Source organism: Mirounga angustirostris, unplaced genomic scaffold (assembly GCF_029215605.1).
Source record: "Mirounga angustirostris isolate CCGP_5_RB_7025 unplaced genomic scaffold, mMirAng1.0.hap1 SCAF_12, whole genome shotgun sequence".
In the NCBI taxonomy this organism is placed as follows: domain Eukaryota; kingdom Metazoa; phylum Chordata; class Mammalia; order Carnivora; family Phocidae; genus Mirounga; species Mirounga angustirostris.
Genome location: NW_026991720.1, coordinates 12,582,043 through 12,603,947, shown reverse-complemented (window position 1 = coordinate 12,603,947; position 21,905 = coordinate 12,582,043). Strand labels below are relative to the sequence as shown.

At 38.8% G+C, this 21,905-nt stretch overlaps 1 pseudogene; it reads left to right on the top strand.

The window, feature by feature from the left end:
• Nucleotides 1-5,631: 5,631 nt before the first annotated feature.
• LOC123835903 (olfactory receptor 9A4-like) lies at nt 5,632-6,583 on the top strand (annotated as a pseudogene).
• Nucleotides 6,584-21,905: the final 15,322 nt, after the last annotated feature.

The following is a 21,905-nucleotide window of genomic DNA, read 5'->3' as shown; positions in this document are numbered from 1 at the left end:
TGTTCATAATTGCCAAAAATTGGAAGCAACCAAGACATCTATTATGGGTTGCATTATGTCTGTCAAAATTCATATGTTGAAGTTCTAACCTCTCAGTATATCAGAATTGAACTTGGGTGGAAATGGGGTTGTTGTGGTTGTAATTAGTGAAGATGAGGTCATACTGGAGTAAGGTGGGTCCCTAATCCTATTGACTGGTGTCCTTATAAATAGAACACTGTGTGAAGAGACACCTAGGGAGAATGACTTGAGAACATGAAATATAAACCAGATAGCAATAGAGAAGAATCAATAAAGCCAAATGTAATGTCTTGGAAAAGAATAATATGATTGATAAATCCCTCACAAGAATGAGCAAGGAAAAAATAGAAACACAAATCACTAATATCAGAAATGGAAACAAAAGATGTCACAATAGTGCAATAAACTGTAAAACTACAAAAATGGATATCATGAAAAACTTTATGTTAATAAACTTGACAACTAGATGAATTAAGCAAATCACCTGGAAAACACAAGCTGAAGCAGAAGTTTTGAATAGTCCTATAGCTACTAAAGGTATTTTACCTATAATAAGTACTTCCTCACAAAGAAAACTCCTGGCCTAGATTTCCTCACTGATGGATTTTTCCAAACAATTTAGGAGGAAAAAATACAAACTTTTCCCCATAAAAAAGGAAAGGAGGGCATATTTTCCAACTCATTTTATGATAACCAAAATTACCTTGACGCCAAAACCTGACATGGACCTTACCTAAAAGAAAATTATAGGTCAATATCTCTCATTAACAGAGAGTCCAAAATCCTGAATAAAATGCTTATCAATATAACCCAATAACTTAAAAAGGGTAGCCCACATACCTCCTAATCTTTCTCTTCAGCACTGAGGCAATCACTGTTGGGGTTCCTTTAACTACAGACAGACTACTTTTATCTATTCTAGAATGTATGGTACCACACTGTATGCATTTTTTTGGCATCTGACCTTTTCACTCATTGTAATGTACATGAATTCATCCATTTTGTGTCTTATCAGTATTTTGTTACTTTTCATTGCTGAGCAGTATTTCCTCATATGAATATAACATTCTCTTGTTGGTGGATATTTGTTTTCTGTCACAATTCTGTTTAAATTTTTAAAGGCACTATGAACACTGTAACAGAAGTATTGGTAAAGACATATGTTTTGATTTATTTTAGGCAACTACTACAAGTATAATTGCTGGATCATAGGGAGATATATATTTAAGTTTATAAGAAATGAATCTTTTTCCAAAGAAATTTTATTACTTTATGTTCCTCTCTCTCCATTTCCGCTCTGCCAGTGTCTAGTTGATCATACTGGAAAGACCTCTAGAGAAATGGAACCATGCCTGGAATTATGAAAGTTGATTGTTCAATGAAGGCTCTGACACAGAGTGCACCCCTCACCCTCCTCAGATTTCCTCATTTGCCAGTGACCTTCCTTCCCTGTTCCCCAGCAGTCATCACACATGACCAGCCCACGGCCCCTCAGAGGCTGACAGGCACATGGTGGGACAGAGGTGTCGTGGGCAGCTGTCAGCACACTTCCCATGGGGGTGAGGCCCTCAGGGATGCGTCTCTACTTCACAGTATGATTAGTGACTCCTGTTTTGTGAGTGGCATTCTAGGATCTGCATGGGGTTAACAGTAAAATAGAAATACTCTGACCAGAGGCTCTGGGCATAGGCCCAAAGCAATCTCATTTAAGAAACAAAACAAATGAGCAAAGGGGAAAAAAAAGGAGAGAGAGAGGCAAACCAAGAAACACACTCTTAACTACAGAAAAAAACTGATGGTTACCAGACAGGGGGAGGTGCTGGGGGGATGGGTGAAGTAGGTGATGGGGATTAAGGAGTGCCCTTGTCATGTTGAGCACTGGGTGATGTATGGAAGTGTGGAATCACTATATTGTACACCTGAAACTAACATTACACTGCATACTAACTAATTGGAATTTAAATAAAAATTAAAAAGAAATTATAAGTTAATGTAACTTTTTGATGGTGACTTGATAATAGCTAATAATTTAATACAATTAAAAAGTTATAGGGGGTGCCTGGGTGGTGCAGGTGGTTAAGCATCCAACTCTTAGTTTTGGCTCAGATCATGATCTCAGGGTGGAGAGATTCAGCCCCGCATCAGGCTCTGCTCTTTGTGGGGAGTTTACTTCAGATTCTCTCTCCCTCTCCCTCTGCCCATCCTGCTCATGCTGTCTCTCTCTCTCTAACACAAAGAAATGAACCTTTAAAAAAAAGTTATACTTGCACAACTTTTCAGACATGAGAATATTTATTGCAGTAGCAATATAGACATGAAAAATTGGAGAAAATGAAATGTTCATCAGCATATTTAGTAATGATCTGTGTTTTCATAAGTGAATATTTAATAAGCAATCACTTAAAATTTGATTCACAGATCATTGTTAATAGGGAAAAGTTTAAAACAAACACAAGCATACATATGCACATATATATATTAAGAAGTAGCAGACAATGTATTAAAATATCATTTACTTAAAAATAGTACATACGGATATTCTTATAAACATACAGAATACTTCTCTATGAATACACTAGAAATGTAAAATAATAATTTATAATATTTATCTCTAGCAGATAGATCAGGAGAATCAAGCAGATGGGGAGAGGAATATTTATACTTTATCTTATATCCTTCCATTTAAAAATCCTTCCAAGATTTAAAAATCTTTAAATTATGGCCTGATTAATTTTATGAAAAATGACCATTGTTTTATAAAGTGTAAGAGTAAATATTTTAAATGTGATTTTGCTATTTTATTCTGAATCCCAACCATCCTCACATTTATGTAATATTTTGTTGTCATTGATTCAGAATATTGTTTCTTCACTTTCACCCTTCATTTCAAGCAGCACAGGGAGGTGACCTGAGAGCCTCTGAAGATTGAGAAGGGAAATGTATGGCTGAACAACCACAGTTGGATAAAGGTTGGAGGGCCTGGAATGGGCTGTGGATTTAACAGGATGTAAATTTGGAGTAGGTGGGCAGGTCTTCTTTCTCTCTCTTACCAGGATCTCATAATTGTGGACAGAGGGTATGTGGTAGAGAGTGTGCAGAGATTCTCTGGGAAAGATGTGTTTCGTGAAACCTTGGAGATGATGAGGGAGAAGATTTAGTGGCCTCTAGGTTTTTGATGTGTGTCTTTTGTAAGCATTAGTGGACTCATTAGCTTGGGGGTAACTTAGGCTCTGTAGGGATAAATGGAGTAAGGGAGAAGCACAGAGCAGATCAGAGGACTGACTGCTCACAGCTTGGTTGTTGTGATGAGTAAGGGTCTGGGAGGAAGGCAGCTGGACATTGAGAAATTCTGACTGGGAGTTTTTAAGTTTGCCTAATGCACAGAACTTTTCCAGGATCTAAAACTTGATTATCCTCAGGAGGGAAGACCGAAAGTTTCTTCAGCTTATCCTTGACTACATCCCTAGTGTGTCTCTAAAACTGCAAATTATTCCTCAGTGTATAACTATCCTTGGGGACAGATAAGGTAGAGAAAGAAGGAGGCAGAGGGAATGAGGGAGGAGGTAGGTGGATTCCTCTCAGCACTACTTCTGAACTTTTTCCTAAGCCCCTGTGTGTGGATGGTATTCTTAGCCATGAGTGGAATAGCAGGAGCTGCCCCTGCCTCCTAAGCATGGTTCTTTACTAGCTGTAGGTAGCCTGGATTGATGCCTGAAGGGCAATAGAACTTTCCAGTCCAGTCCCCATCTCTGGAGGTGAGTGCCTTCCAGGTATCCCCTTCAGTGAAGGAAAGAGTAGAAGAGCAGTATCGTGAGAGGGTCTAGGCTTTGTTGCCATATAGAACAAGGGACACCTAGAGTCTGAAGAGTGGAGTAAGAGAGCTACAGAGTAGATGGCTCTCCATCAGATCATCCCTCCATAGCAAAGGGCAGGTTGATGGTACCTGTGCTGGCAATGGGCATACTCTCTGGCATCACCTAAGTGTCTGCTCTCTCATTTCTCATCCTGTCTTCCTTATATCTGCTTACCCTCTTGTCGGGGATCTCCTGGAAGAGAGACTGCAGGTTGATTGGGCAGTGCTTTGGAGAAGAGTGAATGGAGGGAAAGTAATCAGGTTGGATACTCTTTGTTTCTTCATTGATTTCTTCTTTGATCTATTAATTGATATATTCATTTAACAATATTTATAGAATATATACTTTGTCAGACTGTTCTTGTCACAGGTGGTAATACAAGAAATGTAAAGAACTTGCTTCAAGGTGCTTAATTCTAATGTGGGATTTGATGATAAAATAACAAACAAGTAAACATATAATATGATTTGAGGTATTGATGAGAGCCAGTAGAAAGGAAAATACAGCCTAAAGAGGCTAGAGAGTGAAATTGTGCATGTATTATTTTGGGGGGGATGAGGGGAAAGGATCTGTGGAGAGGATATCTTTGAGCAAAGACCTGCATGTGGTGAGGGAAGGAGCCCAGTCCTCCTGAGGAACTCAGTATGATCTCTATTGGTGTCTTCTAACTTTTTCATTACCCTTTGGCTCTGGAGAAAATAGTAGGTCATAGATAAGCAGATGTGCTCTTTGGAATTTTCCGTGTTGCTCAATGGGACTGACCCCATGCAGTTTGGTTAGAGGGATAGGCTGCCCATTTGGAGGTCTTGTCTCCCTGCTAGAAGTAGAGATTTGAAACCGGGGGAATATGGAGAATTTTGCCTCTCTATCACAGGTGTTTTCTTGTCTTCTGGTCCCAGGGTGGATACTGCAGTTCAGTTAGGAGTTCCTTCTGTATCCCTTTCCCCACTCCACCCTGTTGACAATTACTGACCAGAGATACCAAAATCTCCGGTTTGGAGATCACCTTCTGGGCTCTGGAAGGGCTTTTCCTGCTTGGAGGATATACATTCACTGAAATGAACAATGGAGGAAGGCTTTCATCATGAGAATGAGGAGGAAGAATGAATAATCCCCTCCAGGGAGCCAGCTCTCCTGAAGTCAGGGAAAGACTCAGTATTTTGTCTCAAAGTAACTCATCTTATTATAATGTCCTAGATAGGTCCCACTTGCTAACAACACTGCAAAGTTTGTAATATAATTGAGGCAGAACTTAACATGAATATAAAGCAGCATCCTCTATGTTTAGAGTATACAAAGAAATAACCATGTCTGCATGTGATTGGCTAAGATTGGGATTAGCTACTCTTATAACAGTTGAAATGCGGCAGGATTTTGCAGGAATGGATAAAGGAGGCAGAGAAGACACTTTAGGGCATTTGAGATGGAAGTGTTGGTGGTATAAATATGGTCAGGAAAGTAGATGGGGTGGCAGGTCAGAGCAAAGTTGGAGGGAGGGTGGCCGGTGAATTGAGAGATAAGGGTAGAGACAGGGGTGGGTGTGTTTTCATGCCTAGGGTGTGGTGTTGGTGGCTATTGCTCATCTTCTTGGGCATTTACATTTACCTTCAAATTTATTCATGTCCTACATAAAACTAACACCAACTTTGTATAGAAAATAGTAGCATTATGTTGTAGAGTCTAGATATGGGATATATTTCCTCAAATTGGAGTTGTCCTTAATCTTTTTGAAATCAGAAGCCTGTTTTCTCTCCTTTGCTCTTTAGATTTCACAAGGTTCAAGAGCTCAGAACTAAATGTTGGCGAATCACTCTAGTGCCACTGAATTTTATCTCCTTGGTTTCCCTGGCTCCAAAGAACTACATCATCTTCTCTTTGCTACCTTCTTCTTCTTCTACTTAGTGACATTGATGGGGAAATGGTCATCATTGTGATTGTGCATGTTGATAAATGTCTGCAGTTCCCCATGTATTTCTTCCTTGGTCATCTCACTGCCTTAGAGATCTTGGTTACAACTATTATTGTGCCCATGATGCTTTGGGGGTTGCTGCTCTCTGGGATGCAGACAATATCTCTGGCTGCATGTGTCACCCAGCTCTTCCTGTACCTTGCTGTGGGGACCACAGAGTTTGCATTGCTGGGGGGGATGGCTGTGGACCATTACATGGCTGTATGTAACCCTTTGAGGTACAACATCATTATGAACAACCGAACCTGCATCTGGGTGGTCACTGTTTCATGAGTGTTTGGGTTCCTTTTTGAAATCTGGCCAGTCAAATGTGGTGAACAATTTCTTCTGTGACTGAGGGCAATTGCTCAAACTATCCTGCAATAATACCCTTTTCACAGAGTTTATCCTATTTTTAATGGCTGTTTTTGTTCTTTTTGGTTCTTTGATCCCTACAATCATCTCCTACACCTACATCATCTCCACCATCCTCAAGATCCCCTCAGCCTCTGGCCGGAGGAAAGCCTTCTCTATGTGTGCTTCCCACTTTACTTGTGTTGTGATTGGCTATGGTGGTTGCTTGTTCCTCTATGTGAAACCCAAGCAAACGCAGGCTGCAGATTACAATAGGGTGGTTTCCTTCATGGTTTCAGTGGTTACTCCTTTCCTCAACCCTTTCATCTTCACCCTCCGAAATGACAAAGTCACACAAGCCCTTCGGGATGGAGTGAAAAGATGCTGTCACCTATTTAGTAACTAATCTTGTCTTAATTATTATGAATCTAGAATGGTCTGAAAAGTACTTGCTCACCTTTTATTTATTTATTTATTTTAAAGATTTTATTTATTTATTTGACAGAGAGAGACACAGCGAGAGAGGGAACACAAGCAGGGGGAGTGGGAGAGGGAGAAGCAGGCTCCCCGCAGAGCAGGGAGCCTGATGCGGGACTCGATCCCAGGACCCTGGGATCATGACCTGAGCTGAAGGCAGTCGCTTAACCAACTGAGCCACCCAGGCGCCCACTTGCTCACCTTTTAGATGCATCATAATCATCATCAAACAATGTGTGTGCAACAAAAGCCTTTAAGTATGGCCTGGTTTTTAACATGTTTGGTTGTTACTCAAATATTCACCTTATTATAAAGTTACATATATGGATACAGATACAGATATACATACTATTCTTATTTTTAAATTTTATTTTATTTTATTATGTTATGTTAGTCACCACACAGTACATCATTTGTTTTTGATGTAGTGATCCACGATTCGTTGTTTTCATATAACACCCAGTGCTCCATGCAATACGTGCCCTCCTTAATACCCACCACTGGGCTAACCCATCCTCCCACCCCCTTCCCCTCTAAAACCCTCAGTTTGTTTCTCGGAGTCCATAGTCTCTCATGGTTCATCTCCCCCTCTGATTTCCCTCTTCATTATACATACTGTTCTGAAGTTATGATACATTTCACAATAAAACTTTTAAAAATTAAATGGAAAAATAATATGTGTGATATTTAAGTTTCTGAATAGGAAAAGGTAGAAAAATATTCTCTGACTACAGAATGGAATGACTACTAGATTCTAGGTCATTTAAATAATGTCCTGTGCTTTAGGTCCTCTGATTGTGTAAGCTTCCTATTACTTCCCTGGCTCAAACATAGTCTCTCTCTCTCTCAATCTCTTTCTTTCTCTTCTTATAGCAGACACAACAATACTTTATTCTTTCAAGTCAATGAATATGACATTTCTAATTTCAGTGATGGAAATGCAGACTTAAGGCAGTGCCTCTTAAAATTTAATGTGCATTTCTATCACTTGGGGATCTTGTTGAAATGTACATTCTAATTCAGTAGTTTGGACTAAGGCTTGATAGTCTACATTTCTAACCAGCTGCAGCTGATGTTGATGCTGTTGTGGGGGAAGGATTTCCTTTACCCTTGATTTCCTTTCCCAAAGTTCTGTTACCTTAGTACTTCTCTGCATATTTCCTTGGCTGGCAGAATTTAGAGAATGAAGTCATTCCACAATTTGGGACACCTTTACAATCCTAGGAGTGGTTTTTTTTAAATACAGACACATCTCTAATTGGTGGACTTCCTCAGGGTGTGGGAGAAAGAGCTAGGTAAGTTGGTATTCTCTTACCTGACAGCACCCAGACCATGTTGCCTGCTGCCACAAAGGATGTGGGACAATGGAGCTGCTGTGCTAGGAGCTGATGTGACAAGGGAGAGCTGGCACTGCTGGGTCCCTGGGCTCAGGGGGGGTGCAGAGAGGGCAGAAGAAGAGGCAGCCTCTCATCTCTGTCATATTCTTCAATCCTTCCAAGGTCCATGTTACCTGGCCCCTGCTTCCTGTCCCCTTTAGTCGTTCATCCTCTCCTGCCTACTTTGTTTCCTGATTCCTCTTTGTAGCTCTCTTCCTGTGGCTCCAGTTCCCCCATTCACTTCTGGGTTCCCCATTACCTTTCCCCCTCACAGACCCAAGCATAGTGTGCTGTCATCCAGCTTCCCACCAGGAAGCCCTTGTGCCTCTTTTCTAGCACCACCAACTGCACTCACTCTTTTCCTAGTCAGCCTGACTTTGGTCCCAATCAGTGATTCCATTTCTTATGTCATAAGTACAGTTTTATCCACTGTGGCATTTTTGTAATAATGAGATATTGATAACCAAACGGGATATCAGTAGGTGACTGGTTAAATAGTTTCACTCATACAATGAAATATTATCCAGCTATAAAAATAATAAAGCTCTTTCTGTGATAAGAAATGATCCCCAAGCTGTATTGTTAAGTGAGAAAAGCAAAGTACATTGAACTTAGTATTTGTATAAGAAAGGAGTAGAAATAGTGTATATTTATATTTGCTTGTGGACCGCATTGTAAGAAATTAAGCAGTGGTTACCTGTGTGATTGTGGTGGTGGGAATGGGAAGATAGAATGGAGAAAGAACAAGATTTTTCACTCTTTGCCTTCTAACATTCTCTTTATTATTTTTGTAACCATGTATAGGTATTGCCTATAAAAATAATCACATTTAGTTTATGTGTTTTAAGGGATGTAGTAATTCAACCACTCATCTTTTTATTTATTCATGTATTTATTTTTTCTCTTATTCAGGAATACCTGCTTATTTATATGAATACATTTCTCTAACTGGAAGATATTTGGTAAGTGGAGCCTTTTGTTAAATTAAAATATTTTGGGAAATATTTCTGGAGCATAACATAGAAGCTAGGAACTCAAGAAGAATATCAGGAGAAGGAGGCCTGTATAGAAGTGACCGTACACTTTCTTGAACTTAAGGCCTCGGTTAGTATGTCTTATAGGGAAGAAATATCACTCTCAGAAAAGAGAAGAGGCTGTCCCATTCTAAAGAATCTTGCTCTGACATACAATACTTACTTACTTGTGTACTAGGTAGTAAGTGCCAGAGAGAACTATCCATCTAGAGCTCCATACTCCAAAGCAGTGTAGCACTGAGGTTAAACACTGGAGAAGCCCAGTGCCTAAACTCCCTTTTTCCAACATTGCAGGCAATAGCTTTCTGCTATGCTATTACCTCTTTCTACCTCCAAAAATTGATTATAGAAATGCTTTGTTTATATGTATAATGCAAACAATAATAATGATATTAACAACTAATATTTCATATTATGCATGTCAGGAACACCTTTCACATCGAGCCATAGGGATTCCCTGTTGATTTCACCAGAGGGACCTACTTGGCATCCAAGTCTGTACATGGACAACCCAGAAGTTCTGGGGAGTTACTCCTGATTGGATGTAATTTGACCAATGGAATTAGAAACTGGTAGATAATTTTTCCTCTTTTCCCCTCTGAGGGACAATCAGGAGACACAGTTTATACATCTTCTAAGGTGAGAATTTCTAAAGATCAAGCAATTTGTTGTACTTAATGGTAGCAAGCTTGATAAAACATCCTTTTTTTGGTTTTACAGCCTTCCGTTTTTCATATCTTTTGTCACTCATGCCTACTCTCATGGACTGCATTCCCCAGTGAATAGCTCATAAGTCCTTGGCCTCCTGAGGAACACAAGCTAAGAAATACTGCTTAAGTCTGGCACTTAATTCTTAAAACTAAACAAAGAAGAACTCATTTAAATCATAAAAGAACTCCTTTTGGTAACTACTATTATTACCCAAAGACCTCTGGCATAGAGACAGTAAGTGACTCATCCAAGGTCACATTGTTAGTATGCAAAGGCCCAGGATCTAAACCAAGGTGGTCCAGCTTCTGTTTCTTCTCTTAACCACTATGCCAGATAGCCTACACTGCTAAATCATGAAATGCTATGTATATCTTTATCTGAGCTACCTGTTATTTATTCTTGTTTCAATCAGGATAGTCTAGGTTATGTTGTGGTAACAGGTAATCTCAAAACTGTTTTATCCCACAACAGTAAATGTTTATTATTGTTCTCATTATTTGTCTGCTATGGGTCAGTTGCTCCTCTGCTCCTTATCATCTTTATTATAGTTTAGGCTAATGGGGCAGTCTCTAACTGGGATTTGGCTGGTCCTGAGATAGTGGGGAAAGAGGATGGTAAATCATGGTCAGATTTCATTCACCTAAGTAAGTGAGGAGGCCAAGCCTGCTGTCAGTAGGAATGCCTAATTTCAATCCAGAACTATAAAATTTTATGTATCTGAAAAAATTAACATTAAATGTTGTAATTTTCTTTATTATAGTCTGTTTCTTCCATAACTTAGATATATACTTATAAGTAGTTTAAAGAAGGGAAAAAATTGCACAGAACATTATTTTCAATCCTAAATGTTTAAAAACCCATCATCTGGGGAAAGTGGACATCTACATGCGAAATAATGAATTTGAACCCTTACCTCACACCATGTACAAAAATTAACTCAAAATAGAACAAAGACCTAGATGTAACAGCTAAAACTATAAAATTCTTAGAGGGGAAAACATAGGGAAGATTTTCCTGACATTGGATTTGGCATCAACTTAATAGATATGACACCAAAAGCACAGACAACAATAGGAAAATTAGAGAAATTGGACCTCAAGAAAATTAAAATCTTTTATGCATCAAAGGACACTATTAAGAGAGTGAAAAGGCAACCTACAGAATGGGAGAAAATGTTTGCAGATCATATATCTGATAGGGGACTTGAATCCAGAGTATATAAAGAACACTTACAACTCAACAATAAAAGGCAAACAATCCAGTTTAAAAGTGGGTAGATAATCTGAATAGACATTTCTCCAGGGAAGACATACAAGTGATGATTAAGCACATGAAAAGATGCTTCACATCATTAATGATCAGGGAAATACAAATCAAAACGACCATGAGATACCACTTCACACACAGTAGGATGGCTGGCAACAAAAGGTTGGAAAATATGTTAGTGAGGATGTGGGAGGATCCATATCCACCACTGATGGGAAGGTGTCATGGTACAGCCACTTTGGAAAAACTTCCAGTTCCTCAAACAATTAAACATAGAGTCATATTATGACCCAACAGTTTCACTCCTAGGTATATACCCAAGAGAAGTAAAAACATGCATCCACACAAAAACTTGTTCATGAATGTTTATAGTAGCATTATTCATAATAGCCAAAAGGTAGCAATAACTTACATGCCATTAGCTGGTGAATGAATAAACAAACAATGGAATATTTTCAGCCAAATGAAGGAATAACTGATATGTGCTACAACAGGGATGAACCTTACAAACATTATGCTAAGTAAAAGAAACCAGTCACAAAGGGCCACATATTATATGATTCTATTCATATGAAAGTCTAGAATAGAGAAATATATAGAGACAGACAATAGACTAGTGGTTGCTTAGGGCTGGGGAAATGCAGGGATAGGTGAGTGATAGTTAATGGGTGCAGGCTTTCTTTTTGAGGTGATGGTTGCAAATATCTATGAATACACCAAAACCCATTGAATTGTGCACTTTAAATGGGTGAATTTTGTGGTATATTAATTATGTCTCAGTAAAGTTGTTAAAAATAGTATGTTAGATGGTGAAAAAGTTCTGTGAAGAAAAGTGGACTAGGAGTGTACAGGACCGTCTGTTGAGGGAGTCCTGAAATTTTAAGTAGGGTTGTCAGGGAAAGCTTGAGAGACTGAAGTAGTGAGCCATTTGGATATCTTTTACAGAACATTCCAGGCATAGTGAAAAACAAATGGAGAGGTCCTGGGAAGACATAGGTAAAGATGCTGGGATGGAGTGAGCAAAGGGGAGTGTAAGAGAAAATGAAATCAGAGAGGTAATCAGGATTTAGATCCTGTAGAGCCTTGTATGCTTTTTAAAGACTTTTGCCTTTTCCAGGAGTGAGTTGGAAACTATTGCAGGATGTTGAAAAAGAGTGACAAAATCTGTCTAATGTTTTAAAAAGATTATTCTGACTACTACATAGACAGTTGATTAAGGGACAGTAAGAGAGAAGGAGGGAGACCACTTAGGAGGTTATATCAGTTAGCTTCTGCCATCTAAGAGCCATGCATAAAACTCTAGTGACATAGAACAATAAACTTTTATTTTATGCATTTTAACCTATCTAGGCTAGGGTCAGCTGGAGGCTCTGGTAATCTAAGTTGGGCTTGTGTACGAGTCTAAGGATTGGATGGCAGTTGGCTGACCTAGGTTGGGATCACACTGATGTCTCAACTGGGGTATCTCTTCTTCTCTTCCTGACACCAGCAGGCTTGCCTGAGCCCTTCTTGCTATGACAGTGGCAGAACACAAGAAAACACAGATGGAAACACCAAAGGCCTCTTAAGGCCTGGGCTCAGAACTAGCACACTGAAGTTTTGGTCTCATTCTATTGGTCAAAGCCAGTTACCTGGAAGAATCCAGAATCAATGTATGGAGAAGTACGGCACTTGAGGAAACGGGGGCAGGAAAGGATTGACCAAGACAGTCTTAATGTTTCCCTTGGCTGTCTGAACTTTAGGCAGGCTCCTTCCTGATTCCAGATCCTTGACATCCTTTTTCTTAGATTATTTACTTTAGAACACTTATAATTGCAAATTCTTTTCCTGCACCTCTTTCATACTCAGGAGTAGCTCAATATGCTCACCCTGTTGATCGGCCTCTCCCCACTAAGGTACTTCAGTACTTTTCTAGCAGCTCATCTCAGCACTTAAAAACTCTCCCATTCTCTGTTTCAGTGGGGTTGGGTTCAGGCTGAGTTCTGGCTCCCCTCTCCTACAGCAATAACTTTGAATAAAGTCTCTGTTACCTGTTTAACTTTGTCTGGGGAAACTTTTGCTTTGACAGGTTGAGAGTGAATATTTTGAAGTCTAATTTACCACAAAGACCATTACAATAATATAGTCTAGAGATGATCATCACTTGGATCAGAATGATAGCAGTGAAGGAGTGGTGTGTTCTGTTTCTAAATACAGTTGACCCTTGGATGACATGGGTTTGAACTCATGGGTCTACTTACACATGGATTTTTTTCAATAAATATACATATAGTACTGTAAATGTATTTTCTCTTCCTTATGATTTTCTTTTTTTTCTGTTTTGTCTATTTTAATGTGAAATTATGATTTTCCTAATAATATTTTCTTCTCTCTAGCTTACTTTGTTGTGAGAATACAGTATATAATACATATAACTTACAAAATATGTGTTAATTAGATGTTCATGTTATTGGTAAGGCTTGTGGTCAATAGTAGGCTATTAATAGTTAAGTTTTGGGGGAGTCAAAAGTCATATGTGGATTTTTGACTATGTGAGGGGTCAGTGCCCCAACCCCTGAATTGTTCAAGGGCCAAATGTATATATATTTTTCTCTGTCTCTCTCTATCATCTATCTATTTAATCCTTATCTATCTAGAGACAATAGGATTTGTTTGGATATAATATGGAAAAAAAGGATAGAATAATGATTATATATTTTTTAGAAATATTTAACTGGAAGGATAAAATTCTATTAACTGAGACAGCACTATGAAATGAGTCAGTTTGGGGAGAATATCAGGACCCCAGTTAAGAACAAACTAAGTTTGAGATATCTACTATTAAATATCTAAGAGAATATGTTGAGGAGGTAGTTAAATATAAAACCCTGGAGTTCAGGGCAGCTTAAGCTGGATATAGAAATGTGAGTCAAGTGAGTGTAGGTGGTATTTAAATCTATGAGAATAGTTGAGTGACCAAGGAAGGAGTATAGATACAAAAGAAAAAAAAATGTAAATGATTAGGCCCTGAGTTTTCATGATTAGAGACACCGAATAGATAGGAATCAACAAAGGAGACTGGGAAGTAGCAGCCACACAACTAGAGGCAAACCAAGAGAGGGTGTCTTGAAAGCCCAGTGGACAATGTTTTTTAAGGAGTTGATAAAGTATGTCACAGGATCCTGAGAGGTCAAGTAAGGTGACACCTAAGAATTGACCAGTGGATTTAGCTCTTTAGAGGTTATTGATGACTTTTATTGACAATGCAATGACCTCACAAGAGAAGTTCTTATGAAACACTTTCTCTATCACTCTGGAACTCAGGGAACATTATCCAAATCTTTTATACCCTCAACTTCTGAGTGTTTTACTGATCCTCATACTTTATTTGAAACATACATCCCCTAAGGACTCCCACAGCTCCTCTGATGTCATGACTTTTTTTTCACTCCTCTGAGCCTGAATGTGGGTTAGGTGTCTTTCTTGTTTGTTATTACCTGCTCATAACCATTATGCATCCACCCCCACCCCCTGCTTTAAGTTTTGTCAAGCTTTAAAGCTGTTGCTCTACCTGCCTTTTTTTTTTTTTTTTTTTCTTCTGGCTAGTTGCTGTTATCTGCAAACCTTTGGACCATTTTAACATTTAATTTTTTTTTTGAAGATTTTATATCTAGATCACCATCATTTTCTATACTTCTACTGTTAGCTAATTCTGGTTGCCATCATGTACCACTCTCTTTCTCATTCTGTTACAAACATACTAGCCTCTTGGTATTTCTTGAACACTAAGTGCAGTCTTGTCCCAGGACCTTGCATGCTCTTTCCACTGGTTGAAATTACCCAAGATATTTGCACGAAGCAGTCAGTCTCTCACTTCCCAGAAATTACTTCTTCAAAGTAAACTCAAGGAAGCGTCCTCTAAACACTAAATGAAAAATAACAAACTTCCACCTTCACTCTGACAGCCCTTGTCCTCCTATCATTCTTCATTTTTTTTCATAGTACTTATTACCACCTAATATATATCAATTAATTAATTTATTATTACTTATCCCACTAAGATGTATGCTTCATAAGGGCAGATATTTTGTTTCTTTTTTCTGCTGTATCCTCAGTACCTAAAAACAGTGCTTGGCACTAAGTTGTTTTTTTTTTTTTAAAGATTTTATTTATTTATTTGAGACAGAGCGAATGAGAGAGACAGAGAGCACATGAGAGGGGGGAGGGTCAGAGGGAGAAGCAGGCTCCCTGCTGAGCAGGGAGCCCGATGCGGGATTCGATCCCGGGACTCCAGGATCATGACCTGAGCCGAAGGCAGTCGCTTAACCAACTGAGCCACCCAGGCGCCCGGCACTAAGTTTTTGAGAGATTAGGTAATTTCTCCAAGGCTTCTCAAACAAAGATTCTACCTTCCTACTATCTTCTTTTTTTTAAAAACATATAATGTATTATTTGTTTCAGAGGTACAGTTCTGTGATTCATCAGTCTTACACAATTCACAGCACTCACCATAGCACATACCCTCTCCAATGTCTATCACCCAGCCACCCCATCCCTCCCACCCCACCCCCCACTCCAGCAACCCTCAGTTTGTTTCCTGAGATTAAGAATTCCTCATATCAGTGAGATCATATAATACATGTCTTTCTCTGATTGACTTATTTCGCTTAGCATAATACCCTCTCGTTCCATCCACGTCATTGCAAATGGCAAGATTTTGTTTTTTTGAAGGCTGCATAATATTCCATTGTATATATATACCACATCTTCTTTATCCATGCATCTGTTGATGGACATCTTGGCTCTTTCCACAGTTTGGCTATTGTGGACATTGTTGCTATAAACGTTGGGGTGCATGTACGCCTTCGGATCACTACATTTGTATCTTTGGCGTAAATACCCAGTAGTGCAACTGCTGGGTCATATGGTAGCTCTATTTTCAACTTTTTGAAGAACCTCCATACTGTTTTCCAGAGTGGCTGCACCAGCTTGCATTCCCACCAACAGCGTAGGAGGGTTCCCCTTTCTCTGCATCCCCGCCAACATCTGTCATTTCCAGACTTGTTGATTTTATCCATTCTGACTGGTGTGAGGTGGTATCTCATTGAGGTTTTGATTTGGATTTCCCTGATGCCGAGCGATGTTGAGCACTTTTTCATGTGTCTGTTAGCCATTTGGATGTCTTCTTTGGAAAAATGTCTATTCATGTCTTCTGCCCATTTCTTGATTGGATTATTTGTTCTTTGGGTAGAAAGGGAAAAGCGAAGGGGGGAAATCGGAGGGGGAGACGAACCATGAGAGACTATGGACTATGAGAAACAAACTGAGGGTTCTAGAGGGGAGAGGGGTGGGGGGATGGGTTAGCCTGGTGATGGGTATTAAAGAGGGCACGTATTGAGTGGAACACTGGGTGTTATATGCAAACAATGAATCATGGAACACTACATCAAAAAGAAAAAATAAATAAATAGAAAAAAAACCACAAAGATTCGACCAACAGGTGTCTAAATAAAAATATATGTTTTTAACTAGTACACTCTACATCCTTTTGGCAGTATCATGGTAATGCAAGACTAATTAGTAGGTAAATGATGTAGTATTAATCAGAGACCAGCATACAAGAGTGAGAGGAATGATGTTGAACATCGTCTGTCTGTAGCTTCAGGGCTTTGGAACAAAGAAGCAGAGCTCCAGGCAAGACAGTAGCTAAAAGGATAAGGGTCAGAATGACTTATTCTACAGTAAGTGAGAAACATTAGGAGAAACAACTGGTGACATGCTTGGTTTACTCAAAACCACAAGATAAATCATGTCACATTATCCTGAAGTATCAATTTTATTGATTATAAGTAGCTAAACATTGTGCATATGAAAACAAATATAGACATACTTACTAAACTTTGTAATAGACATTAAAGAAGATCTAAGTAAATTAAGATATATGTCAAGTTCAAGGATAGAAAGATTTAACATCATAAGGATATAGACTCCATCCCCAAATGGCTAGAACTCATACAGGAATTCAGCAACGTGGCAGGATACAAAATCAATGCACAGAAATCAGTTGCATTTCTATACGCTAACAATGAGACAGAAGAAAGAGAAATTAAGGAATTGATCCCATTTACAATTGCACCAAAAACCATGAGATACCGAGGAATAAACCTAACCAAAGAGGTAGAGGTTCTGTACTCTAAAAACTACAGAACACTTATGAAAGAAATTGAGGAGGACACAAAGAAATGGAAAAACATTCCATGCTCATGGATTGGAAGAATAAACATTGTTAAAATGTCTACGCTCCCCAGAGCAATCTACACATTCAGTGCAATCCCTATCAAGATACCACTGACATTTTTCACAGAGCTGGAACAAACAATCCTAAAATTTGTATGGAACCAGAAAAGATCCCAAATAGCCAGAGGAATGTTGAAAAAGAAAACCAAAGCTGAGGGCATCACAATCCCTGATTTCAAGCTATATTACAAAGCTGTGATCATCAAGACAGCATGGTACTGGCACAAAAACAGACATATAGATCAATAGACCAGAATAGAGACCCAGAAATGGACCCTCAACTCTATGGTCAACTAATCTTTGACAAAGCAGGAAGGAATATCCAGTGGAAAAAGGACAGTCTCTTCAATAAATGGTGCTGGGAAAATTGGACAGCCACATGCAGAAGAATGAGCCTGGACCATTTTCTTACACCATACATAAAGATAAACTTAAAATGAACGAAAGACCTAAATGTGTAACAGTAATCCATCAAAATCCTAGAAGATAACACAAGGAGTATCCTCTTTGACCTCAGCCACAGCAACTTCTTTCAAGACACATCTCTAAAGGCAAGGGAAACAAAAGCAAAAATGAACTATTGGGACTTCATCAGGGTAAAAATCTTCTGCCCGGCAAAGAAAACAATCAACAAAACTAAAAGGGAACCTACAGAATGGGAAAAGATATTTACAAATGACATAACAGATAAAGGGCTGGTATCCAAGATCTATAAAGAACTTCTCAAACTCAACACCCAAAAAACAAATAATCCAATCAAGAAATGGGCAGAAGACATTTACAGACATTTCTCCAAAGAAGACATACAAATGGTCAACAGACACATGAAAAAATGCTCCACATCACTTGGCATCAGGGAAATACAAGTCAAAACCACAATGAGATACCACCTTACACCAGTCAGAATGACCAAAATTAACAAAATAGGAAACAACAAATGTTGGCGAGGATGCGGAGAAAGGGGAACCCTCTTACACTGTTGTTGGGAATGCAAGCTGGTACAGCCACTCTGGAAAACGATATGGAGTTTCCTCAGGAAATTAAAAATAGAGCTACCCTATGACCCAGCAAATTGCACTACTGGGTATTTACGCCAAAGATACAAATGTAGTGAAAAGAAGGGGCACCTGTACTCCAATGTTCATAGCAGCAATGTCCACAATAGCCAAGTTGTGGAAAGAGATCAGACATCCATTGATAATTCAATGGATAAAGAAGATGTGGTATAGATATATAATGGAATATTACTCAGCCATCAGAAAGGATGAATACTTACCATTTACATCGACTTGGGTGGAACTGGAGGGTAATATGTTGAGCCAAATAAGTGAATCAGAGAAAGACAATTATATGATTTCACTCATATCTGGAGTATAAGAAACAGTGTAGAGGATCATAGTGTAAGGTAGGGAAAATTGGGAAGTCATCAGAGAGGGAGTAAAACCATGAGAGACTCTTAACTCTAGGAAACAAACTGAGGTTTGCTGGAGGGGAGGTGGGTGGTGGGATGGAGTATATGGGTGATGGGCATTAAGGAGGGCACGTGATATGATGAGCTCTGGGTGTTAAACACAACTGATAAATTATTAAACACTACATCTGAAATTAAGTATGTACTATATGTTGGCATTGAATTTAAATAGAAAAACCCTAGGAACCTGTATTCATCAAAAGACAGCTCAGAGGTGGTGAAATGGGAAGTTATAACTGGGAGAAGAGATTTTCAAATAACATAACAAATGACGTATAATATAAAGAACTTCTAAAATCATTTTTAAAAGTACAAACAAGTCAGTAGAAAAATAGGCAAATATTACAAATGCACATTTTGTAGAAGAGGAAATATTTTATAGCCAACAAACCTGTAAAGAAACATTCAACCACAGTAGTTAGGATAGAGAGTGCTAGGTGATCACCAAACATTTCTTCTTTTTGTACGCATAGGTAAAATAAAATTTCCACTCTTCCCTGCAGATAGGAGTGGCCATGTGAGTAGGTTATAGCCAATGGTATGTTAGTAGAAATGATGCACACAACTTCTACATCTGGTCCCAAAGACTTCATGCATAATCCTCCTCTCTCTCTTTTTCACTTACATCCTTGAGGCCATATGTTGAAGATAGAAAACATTCAATCAACATAGGTCCCTGAATGATCCTGTGGAACAGAGTCTGTGCTAAGAGTAGGCACAATACATGACTGTACATTAATGAGAAATAAACTTTTATTGTGATCAGCCACTAAACATTTGTAGTTTTCTATAGCATCTAACACTACTCCAAAGAATACATTAATAATTAGGGAAAACAGATTAAGACCATATGTCAATAAATAATAATCTCATATATTTTTATTATCTGTTTATTATGGGACTGAAAACTGACATAATCTCTTTGGAAACTATTCTGCATTATCTTAGAAAATTCAAAATTTATCTACCTTATAACCCAACATTTCTCTCTTCAGGATATACTCAAGAGAAACTCTTGTATATGAACACCAGAAGAATGTTCATGGTAGCACTGTTCATGTTAGCAAAAACCTGTCAGCAACCAATTGCACACCAACTAGAACTGTCATGGTTTATGTAGTCACACAATGGATTATTATATAGTAGTCAACATTAACGAACCTCAACAATATGAATGAATCATTTAACATGAAATGAAAAAACAAGTTCTAAATGATTCCTTACAGCATAATGCCTTTTTATAAAATGAAAAAGAAAACATAAAAATGAGATGAAAATGAATTTTTAAAAAACTGAATGATGAACACGGGAGTAAGAATGGTGGTTGCCTGTGTTGTGGGGAGACAGGTGGACTAGGAAAAGACCACAGAGTTAGATATAAACTGCTATAAAGATTCTAGTTTTCAGGGGTGCCTGGGTGGCTCAGTCGGTTAAGTGACTCTTGGTTTTGGCTCAGGTCATGATCTCAGGGTCGTGAGATTAAGCTCCGTGTACGGCTCGCCCCTGGGTGTGGAGCCTGCTTAAGATTCTCTCTCTCCCTCTGCCCCTCTCCCAACCCTGCTCCCATGTGCGCTCTCTCTCAAAAAAAAAAAAAAAAGAAAAAAAAGATTCTAGTTTTCATATTGGGTAGTTTCATGGGTGTTATTACATATATATAGTTATATATGTGTGTTATATATATATACACATATATATGCATGCATATGTATATATAACTATATATATACATATATATGCATGCATATGTATATATAACTATATCAAAACAAATGCATAAAAGAAGACCCATTGGCATGTGCCAATTATGGGAATATCTTATGAATGAAGGATTTTGATTGATGCAGTCTTTGCACCTGAAGTTGAGCAAGATTGTGGCTTGAGAGATAACACCTCTGCTACCTCAGACTCACTGGCCTGTAGTGAAGATATCTAAAGGAATCATGAGGGCCCCCTGCAGGAGTTTTGGTCTCAATGAGAGGCTACAGTAGATAAAAGTAGACGGTGAGACTTTTACTGCATTATTGCTCAGCCTGTGCTAAGGGAGACTCAGGAAGTGAAGCAGGACTATTCAGAAGACAAAGGCCACCCAAGGATATGGCTTCTGAGGGTGGGGGGTTGGCATCAGCAGGGAAAATAGGCAAAGATTACCTATGCCTGATGTTTTCAGTCGTGAATTGGTACCGATCTATCAACATCTGAGGACAGGCGTCAATGACTTTGCTTATGGGACCAACAGCTCACACAGGCAGGGCGGGTAATGCGAATGTAAGCCAGAGGCATGGAGATGATGGTTTTGACAGTCACAGAATTTTTGAAGCACCTTTTCCTGACTTGGGCACATTTTTATTCCCATATTATAAATGAATGAACAGAAATTCTGAGCAATTAAGTGGCTTTCCTACATTCAGCTTTTAGCAAATTGAAGACTACTTCTTGGATAAAGATCTCAACTTCAAATCCTCCACAAAGTGCTTCCTCTATTGTTTATTGCCATTGAGGTACATAGTGGGCATTTTATTTAATATATATAAGAATTTTGTGAGGGGTGTATTACTGCCTTGTTTTATAAGTAAAGAAATTAAGGGGCAGAAAGAGTAAGAAATCTATACAGATTCACATATTGGAAGCAAAGTCAAAAACTCTAATCCAGTGGTTTACTAAATTTCCATTGCTTAAAAAAAAAACAACAACTCATACCACTGCTGCCCAATAAGGTCACATTTATCTACCTTCTTAAGGAATCAGCAACCCCTGCACCCCCCAGTAAAGAACTTAAAACCAAAGGGACCATATTCCCTGTATGCTTCCTACTCCCACCCCAGCCCACTGGGCCTCTTTTAGAAATTTCACAGAAGTATGTCCTCATCTTGGGGGAAATTTGGGCTGTCTACTAGGGAAATTACTAGATGTCTACATTTCCTGACTATGGAGGTCTGAAATTTATTGTCATAAAACAGGAAGTGTGGCAACCATAATTCTCCCTTCTCAAAACAGAAGGGTTGTGGTTTTCTTTCTGTTGTCTGGGTTCTGGGACTTACCTTTGGTGTAGAATTCTGTTTCTTTCTTTATCTACCATAGACTCAGCCTCTCCACCCCCCACACCCACCTCAACTGCAG